Genomic DNA, 11,869 nt, shown 5'->3' with positions numbered 1-11,869 from the left:
ATTTTATTCAGAGCTTCTCTGAATTCCAAACAGAGCTTACACTTAAGTGCACACAGTTTTTCACTCATCTGTGCATCCAGAAAGTGCCATGCACATGCATAAACAGCCCTGGCCAGTGCTTAAAGTGAACCAATAATTAAGTAAAACACCCTAAAATATTTCAAGGACAATGTACTCAGCATTAAGGCACACTCATTTTGACAAACAACACAGCAATGTGAAGCTTGCCATCTCACCTACATTAATGATAATAAAAGAAACCACTCCATCATGGCATACATGGCAGCCAAGTATACTGCCTATTTTATGTATTGCAATGATATGACTTCTAAAATGCTTTCCACACCCAGGGTGTCTACCAAGTTGACATTTTCAAATTCCCTGAGTTTTCCAGGTTTTCCCTGAGTGCCTTTGCAAAATTCCCTGAGTGATGCAGAACTATGTTTTATGTCAAGAGGGGCTGAAACCATATTGCCTGATGCTGTCACCCTCTAGTAAGCATAAAAAAAATTTAAAAAAAACGACTTAGTCTAATTTGAATACTAAAGAGTAGTATTTATGTTATTCAAAAAGAGAATAGAAGGGAGGGTTTAGTAAGATGCACAGCAAATAAAATGTCTGCGAAAAAAATTGCAAATCGAGTCGGACATTCTCAAATACGAATAAAAAGGAGATGCATACAGAAGCAAATATTTTCGAATATGAGCTATTTCTATCAACTGATAGCAAGCTCAGTGGTATGAGGCCCGAACGTTGTCGCAATTGAGATTCTCTCTCAACAGCTCATAAGTCAACCTCAACTGTCCTGACATACTCTCAGCCTGCACACGACACCTCAGTGTTCTGTTTCACTGCTTTAAGAAGTTTATTTTGGTTTGGATGAGGGACACCTGTATCTCGGCATCAGCCAACACTTTGTTTTTTGAGCCCAAGCTCCTTCAAAACGGCGGCAGCACGCTTTCTTTCCCGTTCATTCCTCAATACGTAGGTCCTTTCTATTCTTGTCCTGCTTCTGCCACTCGTTTGCCCCACAGACCACTTAAAGCATCTTCTTGGTCAGTCGCACAGTCCACGTCCGATTTTTGAAACTCCTCGGGGCCGCGAAAACGTCAGAAAAATCGGCCGGTTGGAAAAAATTAATGCATGTCATTTAGTGGTGTAATCATTAAAGGCTCAAACCGCCACAAGCACATTCGAAAACGCTCTGAAGGCCTGTCAGTACACGTATTAGGCGTATCGGCGCTCGTATTGTGACAGCAAATTCCGGGTGCACGCGTGTGTAATTAAGGAATACATACTGTGTCCTATGACAATAGCCGGTTCTCACGCTAGTTATACTTCACTGCAATACTTTTGCATATGCTTCACTAAGTAACACTTGTGTATGGAGGCGAAGCTGACTTTCGGGAACCGGCATTACGCAACGCACCGTGCTTTCCAAGCTTCTAAGCCAACCGCGGGGACCACAAATGCGGAGTCCGTGCCATTGCTGACAGCAGCTAATTCTTTCAATAAAAAACATGTCAACCAATGGCAAGAAGCTTCATAGCGAACGTCGAAGCAGCTAGGCCTAGCGTTGCCGCCGTGGTGGCTACGGCTGCCAGCGGATCTGCGTGCGAGAGTGCCGGTTCCAGGCGGCAAGGTAATCAAAATGGCAGCGGTGGTGGCTTTGATTAATGCCGTTTCGGACCTGCGGTCACGGCAAAATCTCCGGAAAATCGGAAGGCGAAGAGTTCTTACATCCGAAGTTTAAGACGTTCTGATACATTGACTCTATGGGGTACATGGTGGTGCCGCGAAGCCGTCCAAATTATCAGGTATCCGGATAGCCGGTCGTAGACTGTACACCAGAAACTCCTCCAGCCGACGACAGAGCGTCAAAGACGATTCATTACGATTCCTTTCTGTTAATCACGCCAGCATTACCTTGACTTTCGACCCTTTCAATAAAATTACAGCTAATTATCCCTGATAGAAGCACAAATTCCCTGGGTTTTCCCTGAGTTTTTCCAGACAACTCAGAATCCCTGAGAATTCCCGGTTTTCCCGGTTGGTAGATACCCTGCACACCACACTTTAGTCCCTTTTTCTGAAACATAACAATTAGTGGATCGAGAAAGTGTAGTTTTACTTTACTATGCCTACTGGCAGTAAAAATGTCAAGAACATCTGTCCCTGCACAATGAAATAAAATCAGGTAAAAAGCATATGGTTAAGGTGGCAGCAAGTGGCCTTGTTTTACATCCCTTTAAGGGCCCATATTTATTTAAAAAATTATGATAATGACTTTTTCTTTTTATGTGCCATGCCTTATAACATGGTCAGAACATAGAAATATGCTTGCAAATATTGTTGAAAGTCGAATTCGAAAGTGATGACGATATACTGTCTACCTCCACCTACTTTGTGAGAAAGACTTGTCATAAGTAAAAAAAAGTGACCGCCACGCATGACGAGCTGAGGTTGTCAAGATTCCTTAAAGGATTAAAGCGGACTGAAGGAAAACATTTCTAGTGAGCACAGATCGAACTACACGATTGCTCTGAAGCCCACACTTTTCTAGTATTATTGAGCCATTTAAAAGCCAAAGGCTTTTCACTAAAGCCACTGAGCCCTGCATAACCAAATCACGACGTTAGAATCTTGCACATAGCATTTTATGATTGAGACACTCCTGGAAACAGCACTTGCATGGCTTGCAGAAAAAAAAAAAACACAGGCTACAAAAGGCACTGGCAATTAAAGAAGCAGGGCACTCCCCTGCTTTTTCGCACACGTCAATGTTAGTTTATAATGTAATGGAAAAAATAATAGGAAGCTGTCACTAACCAAACTTTCAGAGAAAATGAAACACTAACTACCACACCTGTACAACATACTTCAAACAGAAACAATCCAGTGGCTTAGGATTAGGGCAGATAAAATAAAGTCATACAAAACAGGATACAAGCATGCACTGGAAGCCCCCCAATGCTCTGGAAAGCCATGATAAAGCCTCTAGCAAAGCCTTTGTCTAACATAAACACTTCCCACAAAATGCTTCTGAGCTGTGCTCCCCAGACATAATAAAAACTAAGAAACTGCTTCCACAAATAACAAAAAGTTAGGTTTTGAAGGCTTGATCTTTCAAACGGCTTCTTTAAATTTTATCATTTGATACCATAAGAGACTATTGCATAATTTCCAATTGCACAGTCCTTCAACAAGTGAAATTAGCATGCACACATGATTCTACATGGTGTGACACGCATCAAGTGCATGAACGGACTCGGTGTAAACAGTTAAAAAAAAAGTGTTCACTAAGTTCAACATGGGCTCTTCCCAGGTGATAAATAGTAAAGCATCAAGTGAAGAAGGTAAGTGCGTTGGAAGTGCAACAGTTGGTTCACACAGCACATATAAATGCTGCACACAGTGCACACATTGCTCACATTAACACCGAGATCAAATTATTTATGCTCTTATTGCCATTGAATCATTGCTTCGTGTCTAGCGATTTTTCCAGTCTACTTCGTATTCTTGCACAGCTCCTCCCTCGCATGAGTTTTCTACAGAGCCTAGGAGTACTACTGCTGAAAGCAAATAAAGAGAGCTGCTCAGCATATATTTAAACCTACAATGTTGTTGTTTGCAACTAGTGGTCAGCTTGGTCCAAGTCTCACTCGAATTCTTAGACACTAACTTTTGCGGCAGAAAGTAGTAAAGAAAGAGAAATGGTACGACTGCGCAGCTGCAAATCTCTGCCACGTGCCTCTCTGCCTTTTTCCGTGGCTTAGTGCTTCACAGTATCTCACGCTCTTTATGGCACAGTGACGAGTGCTACGCCATCATGTCATGCGTGTGTGTTCCACTAAGTCAAAGAGTGCAAATTTTGACGTGGAGATAACCAAAGAACAGACAAGCACAGCGCTTGTCCTTGTCTGTTCTTTGGTTTTGTCCTCATAAAAATTCCTGCTGTTATACTTCAAATTATGCAAACCCACTAGCCCAATCTGTGATGTTCCTCTATGTCAGTTAAGTTTTCCATAATTGTAGCACACAACCTCAAGTTAAGCTGTTTGAACTGTTGAAAAGAGCATGCCAACCATTCGACTGTCAAAAGAGAGAGGGGGGGGAGAAAAATGGGTTCTCGTGAGCGGTTGAGTACTGTGTGCACCACACGTGTGTGCATTGGGTACAAATGAAAGTTTGAAATCACAAAGGGAGAGAAATAGCACAAGGAAGCCAATATAACTATCAGTGAAGGGGCTTCAGACGCAGCTAGCCATACTCAACGCTGTTCGGTTCATGGCAAGTCCTTCTTGTGGGGGCATGCACATGCACTGGAATGCCAGCCAGCTCAAATTACAAAATCTGGATAAAGTGAACCTTATGCCCAACTCCTAGCAAAGTTTTTGCTAAAACACCATGCTTTTTGACAAAACTCTTGCAATTTTATGCGCCTGCCAGAAATTTTTTCAGAGTTGAAAGGACATATTGTGCCTCTGTGTAGAAGTACAAAGTGCACCTTTTTGTTACCATTTGCCCCAAAATATGAACAATGGCGTAAACAAATGTAGAATAGCCTCAACTTATATTGGTGAGGCATACTTCAGTAATGAAGACATAGGAACAAAGGTGACCTCTACAAACTGGCAACCTGCTAGCGGTATGCATTGTCTGGGGGGCACAGCTCAAGAAACCGTACTGAAATGCACACACACACACGCACAAGCACTTTGTGCCAACATCAAGTGCTAAAGACACAATTTAGGTCTTTGCCGACTTTGTTAACAATGCACATGTTGGTGTAATGTGTAATATACTCATGACACATAGTCACGCGAGACCAGCCATATCTCATTGCTTTTATCCTGGTTTCTTTCTAAAATATACAAGAAAAGGACCTGTCTGCAACTAAAACATGACAGGCAGCCCACAAGCTGTGACAAGAGCAATGATAGCCTAGCACTACCTTGTTAAGAGATTTCTAAATTTCATTAACCAATACACATTGTGAAAAAAAGTAATGCTGTTGATTCTTCAGGAGACTGAACAGCCTGGCTTTTCTTGTTTCATTTTCTTAAAGCTGGACCAGCTATTCAAAAATTGCTGGTGGCAGATAGCTTAAGAGGCAGGATCACGATGAGCTATTTGGAATGGCAGACATCCCTTGCATGAAAAATTATGATGCACAATGAACTAGTCAATAACTTAAGTTAGTCAAGAGAATGGTAATTTGCTTGGGATGCATGCTGGAATTGTAGAATTGAAGCTAACAAGTATTCTAGGCACGCACAGTCAGCGTCAAAAGCTTACGGGGCACAGGATCTGAAAAAGTTGAATATCTTTTTAACTTGGGCACACACAACCTGGATTTCAGACTTTCCACCTTTACTACTGTATATGACTTACACAGCATTGTACTAGCTACATGCTTGGGCTTTCTCAAGGAAGCCACATCCAGAGAACACTTGATGACTATACATCTTATGAGAAAAAGTACAAACCAGCTGGCTCACAATGGCTGGCCAACCATGATTTTTTTGTGATGGACTGTACACACATGCACAAAGAACCCTGAAACTAGCACTGCTTTCAAGACACCTATCCACATAACGTGCTACAAACTACGAGGGAAGAACCCCAAAAGACCTGACTAGCATCATGGAGCTGTTTGTAACTGTATTACTATGTTCTCCCATTATGTGGATGCAGGTAGGCGCCTCACAAGTCGAGAGACAAGCTGAAGTCGGCATAGAATGTCTTATGGGTTTGTGGCGACAGTTGTCCCACTGCTCTTGGAAAATCGTGACGTCTGTTCGTAACGGACACTGAATCTCCTTAAAATTTCCATTCCTCCTTGGAAAAATGACGAAAGAAACACCAAAATACTTCGAACATTTACCAAGGAGGCACTGAAACATACACGAGTTTTTCAGTGATTGAACTCTTTCCCTAACACGCCCATTGGGCATTGGCCATTGGGCACTTTCGAGACCTTCTGCGCCACTCACGGACACACTGCGCTATCAGATATGAAGGAGAACTACTTTTTTGTTTTCTAAGCATTTCACTTTTTTCCTGCCAGTCGGTGATTTTTGAATGTGCTCCGAAGTTTTCATGATCGTCAAAGTATAAAGCAAAAATAGCCACTTGCTATCGATGGTTTGAAACGCTGCTTTCGAGACATTCTGCACTGTACACGGAAATTCTGTGCCATTGGACGGGAAGGAGGAGATATATATTTGTTTTCTGATCAGTTTGCTTTTTCACCGCCAAGCATTAATTTTTGAATGCGCTCCGAATTTTCGCGATCGTCAAAGCAGAAAGTAAGAATGGCCCGCCTTCAGGTGCGGCACGCACACTTCGAAAGATCGCAGATCCCACAATTCCGCTGCATCTGCGGCCGATTTTATTGATGGGTCGAGCAGCAGAGAGTCTGAGGATGCTGCCTTTTGGTTGGACTTTGACTCTGAAAGCGATGACGACGCAAATCAGACCGGAACATCGGCGGCTGCAGCCCAGCACGCCCAAATGTAGTGCTTGCAATTAAATTTTTGTAGCGGAATATCTGTTCAATGAAAAATTTCAGTTTTTTCTCAGAGATAGTGCCTATTAGACAGCAATACATTTTGTATATCTCACAATTTTTGTTGCATTTCTTTCTTAGTAGATACAAGCGTGTCTTTACAAACTTTGTTCAATTCATCCCACAATCTTTATTCTGGCAATTTATATCTTTTTTACTACATATATCTCGTTAATAAAATATTTGTGCGTGAAAAATGCATTCATTCTGCTTCTTGTTTATGTATTACATAAAATAGTGAGTGCAGTATTTCCTTCAGAGTAATACATCTGGTGTACCCTACAAAAAAAAAAACTATTTTTTCCCACGGTAGGGAAACAGTTAAGCAGTTCCAAGAGGAGAAATGAGGGTTGAAGAACTTTCTCATATAGGCTGACCTTAAACCAGTCAAACTGATGAGACTACTGAAACGGTACAACGAAAAGCCAATGAGAGTCATCGCTACATAATTGAAAAGATTTCAACAGCTGCTGGCATGAGTCACAGCTCCTCCGAGTGGATTTTGAGTGTGGAATTTGGCATGATACAGGTCGCCGTAGCAAAGTTTGTTCCCTGCCTGCTCACAAAGTTAAAAAGGCAAAACAAAGAACACTTGTTTGATTTTGTGCCAGGATTTGAAAATCACATCGAAAGGGACACAGACCTTTTGAAGATTATCATGGGTGACGAAACCTGGTGCTATGGGTATGACCCCAATTCCAAGCAAGTTTTGAGCCAGTTGCCACTTTCTTCACCAAGACCGAACAAAGTAATGCGACCAGTACGCTCATGTAAAGATAATCATTGTTTGTTTTTTCTTTCTTCTTCGGCATTCATAAAATTGTGCAGCAGTAATTTGTTCCTCCTGGAGAGACTGTCAATCGGCAATTTTCCTTAGAGGTATTAAGGCAATTAAGAAAAAGATGTGCGAGAGAAGCGTGTTAAATTGTGGAATTCGGGTGATTGGTTTCTGCATCCTGACAGCATCACAACTCACATTACTTTGGCTATGATGGGGCATTTAGCCTTTCAGGGATGGGCTGGCATTCCCCACGCACCCTTTCATTGGACCGAGCTCCTTCAAATTTTTTTCCTTTATTTTTAAACTAGAAAATTCCTTGAAAGGAAGGAGGTTTGCCACTTTGCAGAAAGTGAACACAACTTTGCAGGGGGCGTTCAACAGCATTAAGCTTGGCACTCCAAGGTTGCTTCGAACAGTGGGACAAAAGGTTTCACAAGTGGACTGGCTTTGTTGAAAATTATTTCAATGGGAACTAAGTGCTTTCTGTCCTAAATTAAACTAATTTTTTTCTTTTGGAGTCAATCCTTTTTTTTGGGGGGGGGGGTCCACCTCCTATGCTGGCCTTCCAGATATTTTCTAATAAAGTCTTCCATTTGCACCATGGGACAGAACCACATGAAACGTCAATACATTTTGTTGCACATGTTTGTGGTAGATATCTCAAAACTGGCGCTAGTTTCAAGTTTCCTTCAAAATTAACATACTGCAAACTTCCCACCACGTGGCAAATTTCTGCAGAACTAATTTGCAATGTTCAAATGAACATCCTTTGTGTTCTGTACAACTTAAAATCTGCAATTGCAATGTGTGCCCTTCGATAAATTTGAACTTAGCTGCTATTGTTAATCAGCTAAATGCACATCACTTACGACAAGGTTGCTCTCTGCCACAGGCTATGGTTAAAGGGACACTAAAGAGACACAATGAATCAGTTTAAACTGATGAATAACTCTTTAAAAACTCTGTTTTAATTAATTTCGTGGCAAGAGAATTTCAAAAAGAGAAAATGAAGCCCAAACTTCTAGTTTTGAAATTTTGCGCTGTAACCACAGTGCTGGTACCTCAGTGTGACACCATGTATTTCAAAGTATTTCCTTGTATTTAAGCTGTTGTGGCGCAGTAGAAGTTCTCTAAATTTGTGAAGTTCAGTCTTTCACTCTTTTAGAATACAATGTAGTCCACTTTCACCCATAAAGAGTTAGCTGAGCCCAAGTCGACACAATCAGAATCAGTGATGTCATGGTGAGCTGATGGGGAACTAAAGGTGCAGGCAGCACCACCTGTATTTCGTTTTAGCATCTTTCCTGGCTTACCAAGCCACTTCTCACTGCAACAGTGACTTTTCAAAATATTTTTTGTATTGTAGAAGCATAATTTACTAATACAGCTGAAATTATTTCTCTCTTTAGTGTCCCTTTAAAGTCCAACTCTTGAAATACTCTTGAAATAAGAGCGAACGCACCATAAAAAGCCAGCAGAAACAAAATTTTTGATATCAAAACTGAAGAAAAAGAATGCTGCCATCACCACTTGCGAGAAGTGATGCATGACCCAGAGCCAGCGGCTCCTTGGCATGACTTTTGAGATTAGGCAGTGCCCACGACTGCTGCAGCATACTAAAAGATCTCAGAGGCTGTGAATGATGTCATATCTGCTAATTACCACGAGCACATGTCATCAGCTTAGGTGATATTTAAACGCTGCTAATAAGAATGTTAGACAATTACCAGACCTGCAGCATTTGCCAAGATTGCCTCTACATACTATTAATCTATAACCAGAAATATTGGTGTAGCTGGCCTTTAAATGTGTAGTGCAGCTAAAGAAACAAACAGCCGTATAGTATATGCAAAGAGGGGCAAAAAAGGTTAAAATGGACTTGGGAGGGCCTATAGGTCTGTAGTTCAAGAAAAAGTGAAAACAAGCATACACAGCAAAGCAGACAGGCTTAATTCACACCACTGATTCAATCGCTTACACCACTAAATATACTTTACTGGGCAGCATGTGTCAGCAATTCTTTGAGTCTCTGCAGAAATGATAAAGAACTTGAAAAAAGTATAGGTTTAGACACGTATCTTACAAAGCCATGTTTCACACATAATGGGCTACATTGTAGGAGGGCTCTTTTAAGACAAATTCAGTGATAAGCTTTAAAGTTCAGGGACCCCTCTTCATTTTTCTATAAGTTCAGTGCACATCGGTTATGCTAAATTTGCGGTAAGATTACCCGACTTTGAAGGTATTTTTGTGCCTACGTTAAGGGGAGCTTATTGTGTATAGTTTTATAGCCTTCCATTTTAGAGTAAAACTTGATTTTTTTTCTCATTTCGGCACCCCGAACTGTGCTTAAAATAAAACAAAATCTTTCTTTTTGCTGAAAAACAGTTTTCCAGAATATGCAGTCAATTGGCACATTAACGTTGTGTAAGTGATAATTCCTAAACCAGTGCCTTTGTTACAAGTAGGCTTCAGCTGCTCTGCAAGGGGTACTAACAGAATATTTTCGACTTAATTTCTTTTTTGCATTAAGTGAAGGTCCTTAAAAAAATACTTGCAAGCCTCGGAGCCCCATAAATAATTTTCTAGAATAGCTTTTCTATATCCAGTTACAGTTTCTTTTCCCAGGAGGTGATGGTGTTATGACAAGGACGGTGGTCACATGAAAGGAGGACATCACGATGTTCTGACACTGACGCTAAGTCACTTCGTTTGCTGCTGCTCATCATCATGAGGCCCAATGTAGCAGCATTACCAGATGACTGAGCCAGCTGGAGTGAGTGCCGAAACGTTGTGATTTAGACAAATGAGACCAATGGCACATTGCTCACAGTAACCTTGAACAATTCACAATTTCTTTTGCAGCCTGCCTAATTAGCTAAATAACATCGACCATACATTTAACGGCACAATTATCTGAAAATACTTAGATTACCAGAAATGCCTGACATAGTTGTTCCTGTAAATGTACCTTTTATTTCTTTTTTTGGGAAGGGCTCTAACTAAAGCCATAAAAAAACAAATAAAAATGTCACTATGTATTTCCATGCCTAGATCATATTTCTAACGTTCTAAAAGTGTTTTCAACCAACAACACCTACACACTCACAGCAGAGAAGCTAAGAACAGTTTCAACCTGCTTTAGTCGTCAGCCTATCACTTTCACAAAATTGTTTGAAGCAGGAAGGACCAAGTTTAGGCAAATCCATCCACTGCCCACCATTCCCATTCTGGCTAAACAATCATGCTTGCAGCTGCCGTAGACACTATAGCGTTAGAATTCCCCTCTTGCAATTTTTGTAAGAAACTCTGTGGTCTGGCCAATGCTTGACACTGGGGCCATCAACTGTTGTTTTTGTGACCAGCGTGTGTATGGAACTTGTTAAAAACATACAAGTGTGCTGTAAGCAATGCATGGAACCACATAGTGGCACCGTTTTTTCCACATTTCTTTTGAAGCCAGGGAAAGCTGAGCAACATAAACGGCAACTTCACGGAAAGCACTGCATCAAGGGCTTTAGAATGCTACGAATAGAAAACTACGTACACTGTTGTTTGGTCTCAACCACCTCAAAATATCAATTGAAAAATTTTTTAGTTAGTTTCAAGACATGGAGGAATGCTTGACATATTTAGTGGTATATGCAAGTGTACAGTATTTGTCCTCATCTCTTTCTTCTGTATGAATTTTTTTCACCATTTCTTGTTCTTGAATGCAATAGGCCAGCCAGCAAACAAAAGTTATTAAATGCCAGAGGAGGCTTCAACAAATCAGAGCAGCAACAACATCACTAGTCATCGGTGCACCTGCAGTAAAATTCAAGCGCTAGCACTCCATCAAAAAAAGTTCAGAGCTGTGAAACACCATCAGTTACTGTTAAGCTTGGCTCATTGCTAACCAGTCATTTCTGTTTAGAATAAGACTCTCCAAATTGTCTATCAGCATACAACTCCAGCAAATCCACATTAATCTGCACACCAGCTTTCCACACAAACATATTTCTCTAGTTTGCTTAACAGCTTTGTACACCAGAATTTGCTATTACTGAGACTGTTCACTTGGTTTGAATACAGATATCAATGAAATACTGATGGACATTGAGACTCATTGGGCACTGCTACCTTGAGAGAAGTCCTCACTGCTGACTATATTTTTATGTGTCACAGCAGTCTTTGCTTTTTATGAGATATGAAAAAAGACATTTTTTCTCTACCACCACCTTCAAGTTAAGGTAATCAGCTTGTTAAGAAAATGAACAACTACACATGAAGTGTGTACAGAAGTTCACATCCTACAGACAGCAAATTGAACTTTCTGCACTTGTGTACATTACCAAACTCCCCAGCATTCTGCTACCTTAAATTGCAGAGATGGCTATAAATGCATGCAACAGCTTGTCAAACAAGACTGGGGCAAAAAAGAAAAAAAAAAAACGCTAAAGAGGCATACAGAAACCAGCACAGTCAAAAGCACAAATCAAAAGCAGAGGGCGAACAAAATAATACAAAAGAAATGA

General features: G+C 40.9%; 2 protein-coding genes across 8 annotated transcripts in view; both read right to left on the bottom strand.

Moving 5' to 3' along the window:
* The window catches only part of LOC142568320 (uncharacterized), a 258,619-nt gene that overhangs the window by 56,491 nt on the left and 190,259 nt on the right, over positions 1-11,869 (bottom strand). The window lies entirely within an intron of this gene.
* Positions 1-11,869, bottom strand: part of LOC142568335 (uncharacterized) — a 34,160-nt gene that overhangs the window by 17,868 nt on the left and 4,423 nt on the right. The gene's annotated exons all lie outside the window — the stretch shown is intronic.

Source organism: Dermacentor variabilis, unplaced genomic scaffold (assembly GCF_050947875.1).
Source record: "Dermacentor variabilis isolate Ectoservices unplaced genomic scaffold, ASM5094787v1 scaffold_18, whole genome shotgun sequence".
Classification (NCBI taxonomy): Eukaryota; Metazoa; Arthropoda; class Arachnida; order Ixodida; family Ixodidae; genus Dermacentor; species Dermacentor variabilis.
Note: the sequence above shows the minus strand (reverse complement) of the source record. Positions and strands in the feature narration are given on the sequence as shown.